Source organism: Phoenix dactylifera, chromosome 9 (genome assembly GCF_051530095.1).
Source record: "Phoenix dactylifera cultivar Ajwa chromosome 9, Ajwa_hap1_PhDact_Kaust_v1.1, whole genome shotgun sequence".
NCBI classification, from domain to species: Eukaryota; Viridiplantae; Streptophyta; class Magnoliopsida; order Arecales; family Arecaceae; genus Phoenix; species Phoenix dactylifera.
Genome location: NC_143198.1, coordinates 70,001 through 85,273, shown reverse-complemented (window position 1 = coordinate 85,273; position 15,273 = coordinate 70,001). Strand labels below are relative to the sequence as shown.

The 15,273-nt window shown below is 40.0% G+C and overlaps 2 pseudogenes across 2 annotated transcripts; both read left to right on the top strand.

Annotated features, from left to right (window-relative positions):
• The first annotated feature begins 4,870 nt into the window (after positions 1-4,870).
• On the top strand, positions 4,871-10,684 carry LOC148702368 (uncharacterized; annotated as a pseudogene). The gene is made up of 4 exons (XR_015968515.2): positions 4,871-5,816; positions 9,131-9,220; positions 9,369-9,605; positions 10,547-10,684. The product of XR_015968515.2 is annotated as an uncharacterized LOC148702368 (transcript).
• Positions 10,685-10,730: 46 nt separating this feature from the next.
• LOC148702367 (uncharacterized) lies at positions 10,731-14,998 on the top strand (annotated as a pseudogene). The gene is made up of 3 exons (XR_015968516.2): positions 10,731-10,746; positions 10,832-10,932; positions 12,263-14,998. The product of XR_015968516.2 is annotated as an uncharacterized LOC148702367 (transcript).
• The last annotated feature ends 275 nt before the right edge of the window (positions 14,999-15,273 follow it).

Sequence of the window (15,273 nt, the reverse complement as noted above, 5' to 3'; positions counted from 1 at the left end):
GGAAAGTAGAAGGCTTATGGAAGGTGCAGTAACCCTACCGATTAGCAATGGAGCAAGAGTTGCTGCCGTTGCTGTGGGGACCTATCCTTTGCGATTACCGTCAAAATTTAGTTTGATACTTAGAGATTGTTATTTTGTACCTAGTGCTAGCAGACATTTATTTTTTGTATCTTATCTTGCACAAGAATATTTTGAATTCAATTTCAATAAAGACTACCGTTCCGTTTATTTGCGAAATAAATTGGTTGCACATGGTTTCATGATTGACAATCTCTATCACTTACATATGGCTGTATCTGTGGACGTATATGAGCATACAGTGAGTACCATAGAATCCAAAAGATCTAGAGATGAGATAAATCAAAATTATTTGTGGCACCTCAGGCTTGGCCATATAGGATTGGTAACATTCCTAACGGATTGCAGTTTACTTGTGCTAGACTATAATATTTATATGAGTGCCATAAATAGCCTTCCATGATAGTAGATTACTATGTACGTTTCCATTATATATCTCTTGGCAAACTCATCTATAAGACATCAATCTAATGCTCATACATCAAAAAGAGGCGAGCATCCTCTTTGTTTTTTTTTCCACATTTTTTAGGGAGTTGGGGAGCAGAGAGCAGCCGACAAGACTTAAGTTCGGTGGTAGTTTGGAGGATTCTTAGATTCAAATGGGTTGGTGTTTGAACTAATGAGAGTTCTTGAACTTGAATGAGACAATGTTGGTAAGGAGGATAAAAAAAACAAGATTTTTGGATTAATTAGATGCAGTGCTATCTGATAAAGATCTTCAAAAACCATCTTGTAAGAGATTCTTACAACATTTCCTATAGAAAATAGTGATTCTAACAATATAGATATATAGATTTTAATAGCGATATAGTTTTAATGCCAATTTAAAAAAAACCTACACACTATATAATAGTATGTAGAACAGCATGAATACTTGCGCAATAAGATTGGCAGCCCCATGATCACCATGAACAAGTACAAATAGTAATATAAAAAAGAATTTTGAGAAGATTAAATTTAGAAAAATAAATTTGCGGAGAAAACAAATAAAGTTTATTAATAAATAAAAAAAAGTAAAGGGGCATCTTTTCAACTTTTAGCAATTTACACTGGATCCCAAAACTCAAGTTTTGATTGCAATATGGCCTAGCCATCCATTCGAGCTCTAGCATCGTTAATAATGAGTGTGGAATGACTAATATACTCTTGAGCTCTAGCTCCCAAAACTATTCCCTAAACTAACCTTTACAAGCACCCGGATGTATGTTATTTAATCTTACACCATTGTCCCAAATATTATTATGAAACAAGAGTACTTCCATTTTACATCGTGTTTGGCATGTCGCTTCAGCCAAGCAGTACAGAGCTACACTACGGTGGGAACTATACACATGGTTGGCATCATCTCCATCTACTTAGTACTATTAAAAAAAAGGCTCCCAAACTTATCTCCATCCAAACTTTTGCTTTGAGCATCAAAGCTTTCGTGAACCATCATCCCTGAAAGAACTAGATAGTTATGCTCCTAGATGTTACTGCTGACACAAGATATGCCCGGATGGTCACCAGAAACCCTTTCAAAATACAACTTTGAAGCACCTACCATAGATAACAGAAAATGCAGTAATTTAAGCAGGCGTTAGATCACATTATGCCCTTTCTTCCTTGCTTTACTAGTCAATAACCAAAATGCGAACAAGATCGCTAACATCATGCACAATTAACCATCTAGAAAACATTGAAAAACACAAACTTGGAACAAGTTTTGAGGAGGGATAGGAAGGCTGGAGAAGACAGTACTAGAAGTGGTAAGTAGCCAAGCGGAGAAGATAGAGTAGAAGCATCACTGCATCAGAAAAAAACATCACCAGAAGCAGGTCCCTTCCTCGACAGCGGGGCGGCCGGGAAGCCCATCCCCATCAGCTCGCGGCCACAATGCCCTCATGCCACCACAGGAGAAGCGAGCGAGCGACAGAGAGAGAGAGAGAGAGAGGCGGGTTGGGACGGGAGAGGTGAGGAAAGAAAATGTTGGAAAAATGCAATAAAACAATAGTGATGCCCCAATTTTTTTTCTCTTTACATGATTAAATAAAATATCACTTACCAAATAACAATAATCTCTATAAGCCACTCAAACAATTAACAAGTAAAATAATCAAGCAATTCACATACAAGAAGCAACATAATTTTTTAACGTGAAAATCCTTCGATATGAAAAAAAAAACTATGAAGCCAAAAACTTTTACTATTTAGAATAATGAAATTACAATAGATCCTCTCTAATTCAACTATAGGTCGTACCACATCAATAAAATTTAATTTTAGTTTTTGCAACAAGAACATTCGTCACAGATTTCAACAATAAATAGCAACATAGAGGATAGATCTCATCAAGTATTAATGCTTGAAATAATCAATAGACAAGACTTTTTAAAAATCCAAACCATTCAATCCATAGCACTCAATGTCGGAAATAATATACTAAAATTTCAGCCAAATCTAAATAAAATTAACCATTCAATTATCTGATAAAGTAGCACTTTTTTTTTAATTTTTTTACCATTTTTCGCAAACTACCAAACTCTCTGGTTTCCACGATTACCTCACCTCTAAGTCGGGAGGTTTTAAACTGCCATATTTTTTTTTTAATTCAAATGAGATGGAGAAGGGACCACACCAATAGGGAGAAAATAATGCTCTTTTAAGTTTCCATAAAAAATGTAAATCTGAGAAAAAAAAGGAGGGAAGAGATAATAAAAGATATTGATGGAATTTTGTATTTAAACTTATATTAGGGGGAAATTACAGCTCCTCAGATACACAGTTGAGCCATGTTGCAACTAAAATCTAAATTTGAGGTTTAAAAAATTTAGAAGTTTCGAAATGTAAGTATAAATCATAAAAAGTTGGGGATGTGTTGCTGTAATTTTTTCTAAAATAAATTTATAAAAATCAAACTAATATACACAGCTTCTACTGCATGAATGTGCCAGAAAAGCTCTTTCTAACGATGTGCACGAATTCATTAGCAAAGTAGCTAATGTTTTGATACAGCATATAATTTAAATCAATTAAGATCAACTCCTAACACCATGCATATAGGATGAAAGCTCTCTACTTGTTTACTATATCACACACTCTTCAATAAAGAGACCAAGACTCCTATTTCAATAAGAAAACAAAACAACAATAAGGATAGAAAGTCCTTTACCTAGACTGCTATAGCACTGCTTTGCACTATAACCAAGTTAGTCCTACATATAGGAGTCTCCTACCTTAGTTAGAACTCTATGCTGTTCCAAGTGAAATCTAAGTCGGTTATACTGCAACTAGAACAATACTAGAATAGAAAACCTTAATACTCCCCCTCAGCATCAACTCTCTCGTCACCATGCCAAATATAACATCAAACATTTGATTGTTGCCAACGAATGCCTAGCAGCCATATTTTCCTGTCAATATTTGATATGGTGCTTGCACCCATGAACCTGCATAACTACTTTTGTATATGCCTCCAACCATACATCTATATGTGGTTGCACTTTAGTAGCTGCTCTCTGACACTTTCTTTCACTTTGATAGTAGTGCATTTTCGCTCAAACATATTTGCACCTCTAACACACTTGTACCCATATGGTTTACCATACTCTATAGCTCTATGCACCTCCATGTAACCGCCTCTCTCTAAACATGGAAATAATTCTCATGTCTCTTGCTCAGTCAATGCTATGATTGGTGTTGCATCAGATATAATCTTTTGGCTCCTTTTGAGCAACTTCAAAATAACTCTCTCTCCTACCTTATGGAATCCCAAGGCGGTACATGGATCATCATCATGTATGTCTTCATTGGTTGCAGAGACGAGCATCTTGCTGAACTCATTTAAGCATGCAGATTATTTAAGTTGGGCAACAGATGTTTCTAAAGCTAATATGAGATGAAACAGAAGGAACGCGCACTGTTGCTGGTTGGGATGCTTATGATGACTAATTGTAGTCATAACTTCACCAGGGTTGGAGAACTACATCTGGTTTGAATTGGACCAAATCGAATTGACCACTTGAATCATTAAGCATGGGGAAATATTAACTTGGATTAAGCATGTGTTTGCTTGGACTCCCAAATTCTTTCAACAACTTATATCTAATAGATTCTTCTTATTAACATACAATTGTATTCAAGTGCATCTAAATTTAAGGCTGCAATGGCATACAGATTTTTTTTTTTAATTTAAGCAAAAATGTTTTGTTCATTTTGTTTCCTCCGTCAAAGATCAAAGAAACCAACAAAGAGCACTGAAACAAAGATAAATTTGATCCTAGTATCTAAGTTGTGTCATAGTTCTATGATGTAGTTTTATATATGGATCCAATCCGGATCCAAATTTGTCCGAGCTCAAATTTTTTAGGTTGGGATGAAGTGACCCGATCCAATCCGAATAATTTATTGGGTCAAAAACTGCAGCCGTGGTTGATCCGATCTTCTATTAGGTTGAGTCTGAATTCAATATTAAAATCCGAATAAGAAACAGAGTTAGATCGAGATCACTCATGATCCAGTTTGATCCGGTCTATTTGCATTTCTATATCTATTTAGAACAAAAAACAAAACAAATGAATATAATTTTTTTTTAAAAAAATGAATATATATTTTTTAAACAAAAAAATGAATATAATTTTTTTAACAAAAAATGAATATGATTTTTTTTAAACAGGTACAATTCTAAACTCTAAAATTCTAAACCCTAAAATTTTAAATTTTAAATCCTAAATTCTAAATTCTGAATTTTAAATTTTGAATTTTGAACCCGAGAGCGCTCAGACATTCAAAAACCTCCTGAAACTACCCTGATTCTATTTCTTTCATCCATCCCTCCGAGTCCGACTCTCCCTCCCGACATTGAAAAACCCAAAAATCCTGGCGGAACGAGAGAGACGATCCAAGATGTCGATGTCGAAGGGTTCGAAGATGCTGCAGTACGTCAACTAGCGGATGCGGGTGACGATCCAGGACGGCCGGCAGCTGGTGGGCAAGTTCATGGCCTTCGACCGCCACATGAACCTCGTCCTCGGCGACTGCGAGGAGTTCCGCAAGCTGCCCCCTCTTCATCCGGGCCCAACGCCAAGAAAGGAGGAGAGGAGTGCGAGGACCGCCGCACCCTTGGCCTCGTCCTCCTCCGCGGCGAGGAGGTCGTCTCCCGGACCGTCGAGGGCCGCTCTCCCCCGGACGAGTCCCGCGCCAAGGCCCACGCCGCCTCCACCGCCCTCGCAGGCCCCGGAATCGGCCGCGGCGCCGGCCGCGGCGTCCCCAGCGCCCCCCTCGTTCAGGCCCAGCCAGGTCTTGCCAGCCCCGTCCGCGGGGTCGGTGGCCCAGCCCCTGGCATGATGCAGCCCCAGATCTCCCGGCCCCCCGTGCCGCAGCTCTCTGCCCCGCCCGTCTCCTACCCGCAGGACGTCTGCCCCCCTCAGGTGCGCGGCTTCCCGTCTCCCGTGGCCCCGCCTGCGACCTCCCGTGGCCCCGCCCGCGCCCTTCCCCGTGCCCCCACCCCAGTTCGGGAAGCGCCCTGTGGGCCTGCAACCCCCTCAGATGATGCACGGCCCCCCACCACCGCAGAGGCCCGGGATGGGGGCTCCTCCACCCGCCAGGCGCGGGATTCCTCCGCCGCCACCGCCTGGTGGAGCGGTCCCGGTGTTTGCCCCGCCGAGACCTTGGATGCCGCCCTCACCGCCGCCAAACCTGCAGCGGCAGCAGCAACCTCCTTACAACCTGCAGCAGCCACAGCAGTAGTGGTTACCAGGGTACGCACTCTCGTTTTCTTCCCTTTTTTTTATTTCTGTTTCTTTATTTATCAGTCAAATAAGATCATCTGTGATGATTGCTCTGTGTAATTTTGCATATGTCAGAGTGATTAGAACAGACTAGGAATTCTTCACTTTTGTAAAGTTGATTTTGATTACCAAATTATTTCTGAATAGGCATTCTAGATTATTATTAGGAGTTTGGGGTTTGAGTTTTGGGGCTGGAGGTTTTGGATTTGGAATTAGAGTTTTAGGATTAAAGAGTTTCAGGATTTGGGATTTAGGATTGAAATGTTTCGGCCTTAGGGTTTAGAGTTTAGGATTTGGAGTTTTAGAAGTTTGAAATTTTAGAGTTTAGGGTTTCAGATTTTAGGATTTTAGAATTTAGGGTTTTAGAATTTTAAAATTTAGGATTTTAGGATTTAGCCTGAGGGCTTTAGGATTTTTGCCTTCTCCGCCCCAATCGGCAGCTCTTTCGACTCTTCCGGCATGGTCACTCTCGAGCCAAATTTGAACAACAACAGTAGTGTAACCAAAATAACCACCAGTTTTAAATATTTGACATATTTATTAATTATCAAGCAGTTATTGGCATAGTTCAAAGCAAAAATTGTATGTAGATGCAGCGTCAAGATGATTAGCCTTGGTCATTTTATAGGAGAATCAATACAATGTGCACCAGCAATAAAATTCCCATGATGCAAAGATAAAAATTTAAAAAAATAACTAAATTTCTGCAGGACTATATCTTTCCGATATTAAGAACCGAGACAAGCAATCAGGCTCATTTCCTTGATCACTGGACTAAGAATATAAAAATATCACTAGGTTCAGCACCTTAACATTCCTTGTAATCCATTCGCTTCCATCACCTAAACATGACCTTTAATATGTTTGGAATGTCTAGTAGTTGACTTGCTTTACTTACAAGACCGGGTCATAAGTTGTGGTCTAAACCAATCATGAAGACCACCTTATCCCATTCTTTGCTACTTAAATTATTTCAATGCAATATACAGCTTTTATATTTTCACGTTGATAATCAATTAAAACCTCTTTTCAGCCCATTTATGGATTGTCCAGGACACATGAAAGACTGTAAAATGCATTATTATAATGCATCAAAATTTGACTAGTGATTCCAACATTAGCATAACAAAAAAATTCGGCAGAACAAATTCTTGGTGCTTCTTTAGAAAAAAGTTTTGATTTTGTTTTCTTGCTAATGATGGGCATTGAGACAAAACTTGCCATCCTTCAAGTTATAGCTTCTAAGACTTTTATTCAAAATATAAAAAGCAATCTTTAGTTTTGCACATATTAGAATTATACATGACTTACATTTTAGAATATTTTTGCTTAGCATAAATTATGCATACTTCTGATCAGAAAGAAACTAATTTGATGAATATGGCAAGCAAAGAATGTAGCAACGCACATGTATGTGTGTGATTACCATGGGCAAAATTTGCATAATAATGCTTTTAGAGAAAAGGTTACCTGGAAGAAATAGAATTAGAAAAAAATCTTCAGAAAAAAAGAGCAAAGTCCTATTTAGATTCTGCCAAGTAACTATTAATTGTGCTCCATAATAATGTAAGCATCCACAGTTAAGGATTGCCGAACCAATTTCGGATTTAGGGTTTAGGGTTTAGGGTTCAAGGTTTAGGGTTCAGGGTTCAAGGTTCAGGATTTAGGGTTAGGATTTAGGGGGTTAGGATTTAGGGGTTTCGAGTTTCGGAGTTTCGGTGGTTCGGGGTTCGAGGTTCGGGTTCGGGGTTCGGGTTTAGGATTTTGGGTTTAGAGTTTCAGGGTTTCGGATTTCGGGGTTTCGGGGTTTCGGGGTTCGGGTTCGAGCTCGGGGGTTCGGGCTCGGGGGTTCGGGCGCTCGGGGGTTCGGGGGCTCGGGGTTACGGGTTTCGGGGTTACGAGTTTCGGGGGTTACGGGTTTCGGGGGTTACGTGTTTCGGGGGTTATAGGTTTTCGGGTGTTATAGGTTTTCGGGTTTGGGTTTTCGGGTTTGGGTTTTCGGATTTTGGGTTTTGGGGTTTTGGGTTTGGGGTTTGGGGTTTGGGGTTTGGGATTTGGGTTTAGGTTTTAGGATTTTGGGTTTTGGGGTTTGGGTTTATGGTTTTGGGTTTAGGGTTTATAGGGTTTTGGGTTTTAGGTTTTAGGTTTTGGGGGTTGGGGTTTTGGATTTTGGGGGTTGGGGGTTGGGTTTTAGGGTTTTAGGGGGTTAGGGTTTCAGGGTTTCAGGGTTTTCGGGTTTTCGGGTTCCGGGGTTCTGGAGGTCGGGGTTTAGGGTTTTGGGGCCGGGGGCTTGGGGCCGGAGGGGTCGGGTCCCCGGGTCCCCGGGGGTCTGGGGGTCCGGGGTCGAGGGTCGGGGTTCGGGGTTCGAGGTTTAGGCCAGAGGCGTTGTCTTGGTGAGAAGATGCCCTCAATTGATGTCGAACACCTAAATCTATGACTGAATGGTGGGCTAGGGCATTCATTTGTGATATGTATTATATTTTTATAAGATCCGCATCTAGCGGGGCTAATTTAAACTCGAGCCCAACCTATTTAATAGGCAGGCTCATATTTTAGGCATGACTTGGTTCGTCGGGCTAAAAATTCAAGCTCAGGCCCATCCGAAATATTCCAGGCTTGAGTGGACCGGGCGGGCTGTGCAGCTCATGAACACTTTTGTTGTGCCAGAACCAATAGTCATACTATGCTTTAGTATATTACTATACTAATTTGTACCATTACTAGTAACCTATCGGTATAGGTATTGAGTCCTAGTATGTTTTGTGTCATCCTTAGTAAAAGATTTTGGTTGCTAGCATCTAATTAATATATTGGTTGCAAGGTTATAATTATGCTCACTTGTTTGGGTAGTCTAATGCAACCTATAGGGTTGTGTAATGATTGACATTTGCTTTATTCAACTGTATGATCCCACATACAGTTATGTCCGTATGACTCATTTCTGAAGTGCCTTTTCTCATTAACCTAATAACTTTGTTGATAATTGCTTATCCTTGTAAAGGTGATTAATATCTTCTACCCTTTTCATTACTTTTAACATCATCTAGTATTTGTGCTTCATGCAATACCTTCATCATTATTGCTTAATTATTTTAATACTGTTAGGTGGTTTAATTGTGTTTAAATTAATGATGCTTTATATCATCAAATTTGGTATTTTATGGTCCCTATGCACTTTGCTTGGGTGAATCATTTTGATGTGTTTGATTTAGTAATCTGCACCTTTCATATTGCCATGAATCTTGGTGACATTCTGATTCTGATATTTTGATATGCAATTAAAGCTTTGTGGGAAGCTTTGTGGAGCTGCAGCTCTTGAAGGGAATGATACAATATTTCTAGGGAACATTGACAAAAAGTATAAAAATGAAGATGTGAGTATATTCCTCATTTTTATGTAGCAATTTCTTTGTAGTTGTCAATAATACAAATAAAAGCTAGAATATGCTGTTATTTAATGACATATCCTCAAAGGTCTGTTCCCTGGCTGAGTTATTTTCTTTCATGTTATTTGATGAGCAGGTCATCAACCTGTTACAGGAAATTGGAGTTGAGAAGATCGACACTGTCACAGTCATGGCTGATCCTAATAATGCAGATTCCAATCGTGGATTTGCACTTCTTGAACTTGAAACTAACAGAGATGCACAAATTGCATGCAAAAAACTTTAGAAGAAAGATGGTTTTGGAAAGGGTTGGAATATTAAAGTTGCTTGGGCTGAGCCATTGAATGATCCAGATAAAGAGGAGATGCAGAAGGTCTCCCCACCTTTCTCCACCTCTCCCTCTCTCTCTCTATCTTTCATCTACACCCCTCCCTATTTTCTCGTCGCTTGTGATGGCTTTGATAATTTTAGGCCATATATTATGATGTGTTAGAAGTTTTAATTTGCTCATCAGATTAAAGTGCATATCACTCATTGTGCTCTACTCCATAACATCAAAATCTGTTATATGGTTTTTGCACCTAGAGCTTACAAAATGGCTTTTTTCGTGTAATTTGGTACATGGTTTTAAAAATTGCAAATAATTAGAACTGTTGTATTTTTTTGTTTTTTGTGTGTCTTTTACAAGTTTTATACTTTATATAGCAACGAAGACTATCGTTTTCTTCTCTGAATGGAGCTTTATGTGTTATAATGCACTGTACTTTTTTATTTATGGCTTATGACTTGGGATTTAGAACCATGGCCACACAATCACACATGCACACTCTAAGGCGCAGGCATGTTAAAATTTCTGCTATAAATTATGCTTAACAGCTTTAAACACTGTAATGTGGAAGTCATTTTGGGTTTTTGTTAACTTTTCAATTATGTGTCCAATTTTTATGGGCTACTTGTAACAATTTTCCTTCCATCTTTGCATTATTCTTAGGATGTTGAATAGTGTTCAGATAGTGAACTGTTTATTAGTTTGTTCAACTGTCTGATAGTATAAAGTGATGTGGTCTACCTTAGGCATGTACAGAATATGTTCTCACCAATAACTGTTTTTCTCTTTCCAACTTCTACTTTTCAATCTCTAGCAATTTGGAGCAGATATCCATTTTCACTTTGGGATCTTATGGGATATGGCCCATTAGTCTCACAGAAGAAATTTGTTTTTATGTTTCTGATGTCTTTGATTAGTCACTGACAATTTCTTGTCAAATCTTTACTGTTTTGATATGGTGATCCACATATCTCGCCTTTGTTCAGGTAAAATCGGTTTATGTTGAAGGCATACCATTATCTTGGAATGAAGACAAAGTGAGGAAATCCTTCAAAAAATTTGGGGAGATTGAGCGTATCGTCCTTGCACGTAATATCCCATCAGCTAAGAGAAAAGATTTTGCCTTTGTTAACTACACAATGCGAGAGGCTGCTGTTTCATTTATCGAGTCAAATAACTCCCAAAGGTTCGGTATTGATATGTTGAATGATAATACGTTATTCCCCCTTTTTGATTGATTTCAGTGGTCACTTTGTGTTTCCTTTGCCCAGGTAAATCTTAAAGTATCACTAGCTAAGCCTGTGCAAAAGGGTAAACAGAACAAAGGAGGGTCAAAATAACAAGGACAAAGAAAAGCCCAAAGCAGTCCATCGTGAGTCAAAATTTCTTCAAGCCTCTCTGCTTCTATTTATATTGTTGAATTGTTTTTTAATGTTTAAAATCAGATCTGGAAATCAAATGCATATGATGTATGTTGTTTAGAATAAATTCACATTAGTTTTGTATATATGATGTATGAACATAAATTAAAAAAAGATTTAAATATGAATTAAATCTAAAATCAGCATGTTTAATTGACAAACTCAGATTTGAAAATTAGTTTTAAGAACTAAAAGTTTGTAATTAACACGTGATTCAAAACTTATACAATGATATGAAATTTTCATAAATCTACACTTAATTGAGAATGAAGTGATTTAGAATTGTGAATTGAAATCTAATTGACATTGCATAAATCTTGGGAATTTTTGGGTTAACTCAAATCAAGTGTTAGTGAACTGGGTTAGACTTAGGGTTAAAATCAAAGATGGACTAATTGGAGTAATTGATCAAATCTAACTAAGTAGTAATTATATTAGGTCAAGGATATTCAATCAAATACAATAGTCGTACTTGATCAAGTTTATATCTTTAATTAGACCAAATGGAACTTGATTGAGGCTTAGTGGTTGAGCCTGAGTCATTAGGATAATTAAAATCAAAATTGATTAGCCAGTCGGTGTCTAAGATAAGTTTGGCAGTCTTGACCGGTGGTTTTTAATTGAAAGCTAATCGTATTGATTCGTCTTTGTCGAATTAATGGTATATCTCTTTCATTGATCTCACTTACCTGGCCGACTTGGTCAATTATTTTTAATTAGATCACTTAATGATTCGAGTTGACCCATGCCTGTAAGAAAAATCAGTGTGACTGATTTAGGTGCCCAAGAATCGGGCTGAATCTAGTTTCTTTTTTTTTAATCTGACTTGATGAAGTCAGTGGGATGATCAAGATTAACCGATTTTTTTCTTCTTCTCTCTATTAAATCAAATCCTGTAAAATTAATAAGTTACTAGAATGGGTTTCGGGTTTAGGATTTCGGGTTTAGGGTTTCGGATTTAGGGTTTAGGGTTTAGGGTTTTGGGTTTTGGGTTTGGGGTTTAGAGTTTCGGGTTCGGGGTTTAGGGTTTAGGGCTCGGGGTTTAGGGTTTAGGGCTCGGGGTTTAGGATTTAGGGTTCAGGGTATAGGGTTCGGGGTATAGGGTTCGGGGTTCGGGGTTCGGGGTTCGGGGTTTAGGGTTTAGATATGCTATGATTGGTGTTGCATTAGATATAATCTTTTGGCTCCTTTTGAGCAACTTCAAAATAACTCTCTCTCCTACCTTATGGAATCCCTAGGCGGTACATGGATCATCATCATGTATATCTTCATTGGTTGCAGAGACGAGCATCTTGCTGAACTCATTTAAGCATGCAGATTATTTAAGTTGGGCAACAGATGTTTCTGAAGCTAATATGAGATGAAACAGAAGGAACGCGCACTGTTGCTGGTTGGGATGCTTGTGATGACTAATTGTAGTCATAACTTCACCAGGGTTGGAGAACTACATCTTGTTTGAATTGGACCAAATCGAATTGACCACTTGAATCATTAAGCATGGGGAAATATTAACTTGGATTAAGCATGTGTTTGCTTGGACTCCCAAATTCTTTCAACAACTTATATCTAATAGATTCTTCTTATTAACATACAATTGTATTCAAGTGCATCTAAATTGAAGGCTGCAATGGCATACAGATTTTTTTTTTTTAATTTAAGCAAAAATGTTTTGTTCATTTTGTTTCCTCCGTCAAAGATCAAAGAAACCAACAAAGAGCACTGAAACAAAGATAAATTTGATCCTAGTATCTAAGTTGTGTCATAGTTCTATGATGTAGTTTTATATATGGATCCAATCCGGATCCAAATTTGTCCGAGCTCAAATTTTTTAGGTTGGGATGAAGTGACCCGATCCAATCCGAATAATTTATTGGGTCAAAAACTACAGCCGTGGTTGATCCGATCTTCTATTAGGTTGAGTCTGAATTCAATATTAAAATCCGAATAAGAAACAGAGTTAGATCGAGATCACTCATGATCCAGTTTGATCCGGTCTATTTGCATTTCTATATCTATTTAGAACAAAAAACAAAACAAATGAATATAATTTTTTTTTAAAAAAATGAATATATATTTTTTAAACAAAAAAATGAATATAATTTTTTTAACAAAAAATGAATATGATTTTTTTTAAACAGGTACAATTCTAAACTCTAAAATTCTAAACCCTAAAATTTTAAATTTTAAATCCTAAATTCTAAATTCTGAATTTTAAATTTTGAATTTTGAACCCGAGAGCGCTCAGACATTCAAAAACCTCCTGAAACTACCCTGATTCTATTTCTTTCATCCATCCCTCCGAGTCCGACTCTCCCTCCCGACATTGAAAAACCCAAAAACCCTGGCGGAACGAGAGAGACGATCCAAGATGTCGATGTCGAAGGGTTCGAAGATGCTGCAGTACGTCAACTAGCGGATGCGGGTGACGATCCAGGACGGCCGGCAGCTGGTGGGCAAGTTCATGGCCTTCGACCGCCACATGAACCTCGTCCTCGGCGACTGCGAGGAGTTCCGCAAGCTGCCCCCTCTTCATCCGGGCCCAACGCCAAGAAAGGAGGAGAGGAGTGCGAGGACCGCCGCACCCTTGGCCTCGTCCTCCTCCGCGGCGAGGAGGTCGTCTCCCTGACCGTCGAGGGCCGCTCTCCCCCGGACGAGTCCCGCGCCAAGGCCCACGCCGCCTCCACCGCCCTCGCAGGCCCCGGAATCGGCCGCGGCGCCGGCCGCGGCGTCCCCAGCGCCCCCCTCGTTCAGGCACAGCCAGGTCTTGCCAGCCCCGTCCGCGGGGTCGGTGGCCCAGCCCCTGGCATGATGCAGCCCCAGATCTCCCGGCCCCCCGTGCCGCAGCTCTCTGCCCCGCCCGTCTCCTACCCGCAGGACGTCTGCCCCCCTCAGGTGCGCGGCTTCCCGTCTCCCGTGGCCCCGCCTGCGACCTCCCGTGGCCCCGCCCGCGCCCTTCCCCCTGCCCCCACCCCAGTTCGGGAAGCGCCCTGTGGGCCTGCAACCCCCTCAGATGATGCACGGCCCCCCACCACCGCAGAGGCCCGGGATGGGGGCTCCTCCACCCGCCAGGCGCGGGATTCCTCCGCCGCCACCGCCTGGTGGAGCGGTCCCGGTGTTTGCCCCGCCGAGACCTTGGATGCCGCCCTCACCGCCGCCAAACCTGCAGCGGCAGCAGCAACCTCCTCACAACCTGCAGCAGCCACAGCAGTAGTGGTTACCAGGGTACGCACTCTCGTTTTCTTTCCTTTTTTTTATTTTTGTTTCTTTATTTATCAGTCAAATAAGATCATCTGTGATGATTGCTCTGTGTAATTTTGCATCAGAGTGATTAGAACAGACTAGGAATTCTTCACTTTTGTAAAGTTGATTTTGATTACCAAATTATTTCTGAATAGGCATTCTAGATTATTATTAGGAGTTTGGGGTTTGAGTTTTGGGGCTGGAGGTTTTGGATTTGGAATTAGAGTTTTAGGATTAAAGAGTTTCAGAATTTGGGATTTAGGATTGAAATGTTTCGGCCTTAGGGTTTAGAGTTTAGGATTTGGAGTTTTAGAAGTTTGAAATTTTAGAGTTTAGGGTTTCAGATTTTAGGATTTTAGAATTTAGGGTTTTAGAATTTTAAAATTTAGGATTTTAGGATTTAGCCTGAGGGTTTTAGGATTTTTGCCTTCTCCGCCCCAATCGGCAGCTCTTTCGACTCTTCCGGCATGGTCACTCTCGAGCCAAATTTGAACAACAACAGTAGTGTAACCAAAGTAACCACCAGTTTTAAATATTTGACATATTTATTAATTATCAAGCAGTTATTGGCATAGTTCAAAGCAAAAATTGTATGTAGATGCAGCATAATTTGCATAATAATGCTTTTAGAGAAAAGGTTACCTGGAAGAAATAGAATTAGAAAAAAATCTTCAGAAAAAAAGAGCAAAGTCCTATTTAGATTCGGGGTTTAGGGTTCAGGGTTCAGGGTTCAGGGTTCGGGGTTCGGGGGTCGGGGTTCGGGTTTCGGGGTTTCGGGTTTCGGGGTTCGGAGTTTCGGGTTTCGGGGTTTCGGATTTCGGAGTTTCGGGTTTCGGATTTCGGGTTTTGGGTTTCGAGTTTGGGGTTTAGGGTTTAGGTTTGGAGGTTTAGGTTTGGGGGTTTAGGTTTGGGGTTTAGGGTTTGGGATTTGGGGTTTGGGGTTTGGGATTTAGGGAATCCTTCAAAAAATTTGGGGAGATTGAGCGTATCGTCCTTGCACGTAATATCCCATCAGCTAAGAGAAAAGATTTTGCCTTTGTTAACTACACAAT